Source organism: Zalophus californianus, chromosome 15 (genome assembly GCF_009762305.2).
Source record: "Zalophus californianus isolate mZalCal1 chromosome 15, mZalCal1.pri.v2, whole genome shotgun sequence".
NCBI classification, from domain to species: Eukaryota; Metazoa; Chordata; class Mammalia; order Carnivora; family Otariidae; genus Zalophus; species Zalophus californianus.
The window spans coordinates 71,036,900-71,041,194 of record NC_045609.1 but is presented as its reverse complement, the minus strand read 5'-3'; the positions used below and the strand labels follow the sequence as shown (position 1 = coordinate 71,041,194).

Genomic DNA, 4,295 nt, shown 5'->3' with positions numbered 1-4,295 from the left:
CTGGGTGGCTCAGTCCATTAAGCAGCTGATTTGGGCTTAGGTCATGATCTTAGGGTCTTGGGATTGAGCCCTGCATTGGGCTCCATGCTCAGCAGGGAGTCTGCTTCTCCTTCTCCCTCTCTCTCTGCCCCTCCCCCCACCATGCTCTCTCTCTCTCTCTCTCTCTCTCTCTCTCTCTCTCTTCAAATAAATAAAAATCTTAAAATTTTTTTTTACAAATACAGTTGACCCTTGAACAATGCAAGGGGTAAGGGGCACACACAATAGAACATGCACATTTAACTTTAGACTCCCCCCAAATTAACTATTAATAGCCTACTGTTAACCAGAAGCCTTACTGATAACATAGTCGATTAACACATATTTTGTATGTTGCATGTATTACATACTGCATTCTTACAATAAAGTAAGCTAGAAAAAAGAAAATGTTATTAAGAAAGCTATAAGGAGGGGCCCCGGGGTGGCACAGTCGGTTAAGTGTCTGACTCTTGGTTTTGGCTCAGGTGGTGATCTCAGGGTTGTGAGATCGAGCCCCACAACCCGCTATGTGTTAAGCGGGAATCTGCTTAGAATTTCTCTCTCTCCTTCTCCCTCTGCTCTGCCCCCCACCCCACACGTGTACATGCTCTCTCTCAGATAAATAAATCTTTTTTTAAGATTTGGGCTAAGCAGGAGCCCAACGTGGGGCTCAGGTTCATAACCTGAGCCAAAGGCAGCTGCTTAACCAACTGAGCCACCCAAGCGCCCCTAAATAAATGAATCTTGAAAGAAAGAAAGAAAGAAAGAAAGAAAGAAAGAAAGAAAGAAAGAAAGAAAGAAAGAAAGAAAGAAAGAAAGAAAGAAAGAGAAAGAAAGAAAGAAAGAAAGAAAGAAAGAAAGAAAGAAAGAAAGAAAGAGAAAGAAAGAAAGAAAGAAGCAAGCAAGCTCGCTCTAAGGAAAATACATTTACAGACCTGTACTGTAAAAAAAAAATCCACAAATAAGTGGACCCTTGTTGTTCAGTGGTCAACGGTACTCTCTGAACTTCTTATTAAAATTTCCTGCCCTAAAGAATTATAAGTCAAGTCTGATGTTTGTCTAGCCGTTTACAGCTTTAGGAGCACTTTCCAATAGGCAAGCAGGACAATGAGGGGGGTAAGCCACGTGGGTTCTAGACTGATGGGTGTGAACCTGTCAGAGCCATTCATGATCTGCCTAGAACGAGGTATCTCAGCTCTCTGTAACTCACACTTCCTCTTGCACAAAGTGCAGTGAGGAGGTTAGATTTTGTTAAAATGATTTCTGTTTTACAGATGAAGAAAGTGAGACTTGGAAAAACTGGACCCAAAAAGCTACGATTTGAGCCCAGGACTCCTTTCATATATCATTCTAGTAAAATTTTTAAAATTTTTTGTTGAAGGATAACATTCACAGAGTAAAGTACACAAATCATAAACATTCACCTTGCTGAATTCTTACTAATAGACACACCCATGTAACTACCATCTGGATTACGGTAATAGGATATTATCAAAACCACAGAAGCCATCCTCATGCCCCCCCCAAAGTAGGGTTGCCAGATTTAGCAAATAAAAATAGTGCCTAGGACGTACGTAAAATAAAAAATTATTTGCTTTTAATCTGAAATGCAAATTTCACTGGGTGGGCTGTATTTTAACCGGCAATCCTACCTCAAAAGCAATCTCTAGTCTTTTATGCTCTTGATTAGTTTTGCCTATTCTCGTACGGCATAGAAGTGGAATCATACAGTATGCGCTCTTTTGGTTCTGGCTTCTTCTGTTTAACACGCGCGTGAGATTCAACAATGTAGCGGCAGCATTCCACGCTCAGCCCGCAGCCGGCGGGCCAGGGACCAGGGGGCCTCTTGGCACACGCTGAGCTGCAGGGGCTGCTGAGCGGCCCGCGGGTCACGCCAGGAGCCTGCTCGCACGCCCCAGTTCGAGAGGTTCCTCCAGGACCCGGGAGTGGACCCTTGTTGCTGTGAAGGGGCGGGGGCGGGGGCGGCCCACTGGCGATGTGACCCACTGCTCTGAATGGAGGAGCCTCAAGCTGGTGGGGATGGAGATGCTACAGGCGCCAGAGAGAGGCCTTTCCCAGCACTACCTTGACCTGCCGAGGAAGCCCTTCTGCCCAGCCTCTCATCCTCTCTACATGAGCTCCGGCCCCATGTGGCTGTGGTCTGGGAAGACCCCAACGTGGTCTGCTCCTCAAGGGCCGTGATAGGACACACCGATTCAGGTGAGGCTGCCCCAGCACCATCAGGGGGGACGTCAGCATCCACATCAGCAAGAACAACATCCACTCCAGCAACGCCATGGAGGGGGCCTAGGGAAGATCGAGCTATGGTTCCAGAGCAGTGAACTGGGGGACTGGGCAGACGAAGGCCACCAAAGCAGCATCCACCCATCCCAAGCACTCAGGTCCTCAGCCACCCCAGCAGTCACCCAGGATCAACTACCTCTATTGACAAGGACTTGAGCCCACACGCATGGTCTATCCATCTGTCCCAGACCACCTCCCTGTCCACCTGCTGCCCCACCCCAGCCCAGAGGGATTGAGCAACAAACTTTAAGTGCCTCTTAATGTCCTAAGCCAGCAAGAGATGGGACCAAAGCCTTCCCCCCCTTTTTTTTTAAAGATTTCATTCATTTATTTGACAGAGAGAGAGAGCATAAGCAGAGGGAGTGGCAGGCAGAGGGAGAGGGAGAAGCAGGCTCCCCACTGAGCAGGGAGCCTGATGCAGGACTCCATCCCAGGGCCCTGGGATCATGACATGAGCGAAGGCAGACACTTAACCGACTGAGCCACCCAGGCACCCCACCAAATCCTTTCTGTACCGAAGTGCCAGACGACCTTTGGAGAGTCTCCAAAAGTGTGTAGTGTGACCTCTCCTCCCCCAAAGGGGGGGGGGGGACATTAAATTCATCATATTGTCTATGGGGGTGGATTTCTTTTTTTTTTAATTTTTTATTGTTATGTTAATCACCATACATTACATCATTAGTTCTTGCTGTAGTGTTCCATGATTCATTGTTTGTGCATAACACCCAGTGCTCCACGCAGAACATGCCCTCTTTAATATCCATCACCAGGCTAACCCATCCCCCCACCCCCCTCCCCTCTAGAAACCTCAGTTTGTTTTTCAGAGTCCATCATCTCTCATGGTTCGTCTCCCCCTCCGACTTACTCCCCTTCATTCTTCCCCTCCTGCTGTCTTCTTCTTCTTCTTTTTTTTTTTTTTCTTAACGTATATTGCCTTATTTGTTTCAGAGGTACATATCTGTGATTCAACAGTCTTGCACAATTCACAGCGCTCACCATAGCACATGCCCTCCCCAATGTCTATCAGGGGGTGGACTTCTTATTAAAGTTTCTGCCATCTCTGAGGAAGGGATGAGGACTTTATGCAAAGCTGGAAGAATTTGAGAGTATAAATAAAGCTTACCCTTTCTCGCTCTCCCTCTCACACTCACACCTACTGTAACATTGTTGTTACAATGTAGCAGCAATTCCTTTTCATGACTGTATATAATGGAAAACAAATTTGTTTTTTTTAGCATTTTAAGTAATCTCTGCACCCAATGTGGACTTGAACTCACAACCCCAAGATCAAGATTTACACACTCCACCAACTGAGCCAGCCAGACACCCCATCTACAGTGGAAGACAAATTTATAATATGTAATCAATATAAGTTTATTCATTGTATATTGTAAATGCATACGTATACAATGAATATGAACTTTTAGGTTGCTTTTAGCCAAGGCAAAAGGGCTACTATAAATCTTGTTCAGGTTCTTTTGTTAATATATGAATGCCTCTCTATTGGGTATACATCTAAGGGTAATATTTCCATAACATTAGTGTATGCATATGTTCAGCTTTAATAGGCAGTTCCAAATTTCTCCAAAGTTGTTGAACCAATTTATTCAAGAATGCACAGAGAGATCATTTGTATCACCTGGTATCCTCAGTTTACTCCCTTCTCTATGGTTTTAATTTGCATTTTCCTAATAACTCATGATTTTGAGCATCTTTTCACATGATTACTGATGATTTAGATGTTTTCTTTAGTCAAATGCTTGTTTAAGACTATTGCCCATCTTTTAAAAATGGTGTGTCTTTTCTTATTGATATGTAAGAATACTTTACATATTGTAGATATAAGACCTTTGTCAGACCTAAGTTTTGTAAATAGCATCTCCCTGTCTGTGGTTGGTTTTTTACTCTCAGAATGGTACATTTGGATGAACAGAAGCTTTTAACTTAAATGGGTATTACTTTTGTGTGTTTGC

General features: G+C 44.4%; 1 pseudogene; it reads left to right on the top strand.

Moving 5' to 3' along the window:
- Positions 1-238: 238 nt before the first annotated feature.
- Positions 239-2,478, top strand: LOC113920186 (annotated as a pseudogene).
- The last annotated feature ends 1,817 nt before the right edge of the window (positions 2,479-4,295 follow it).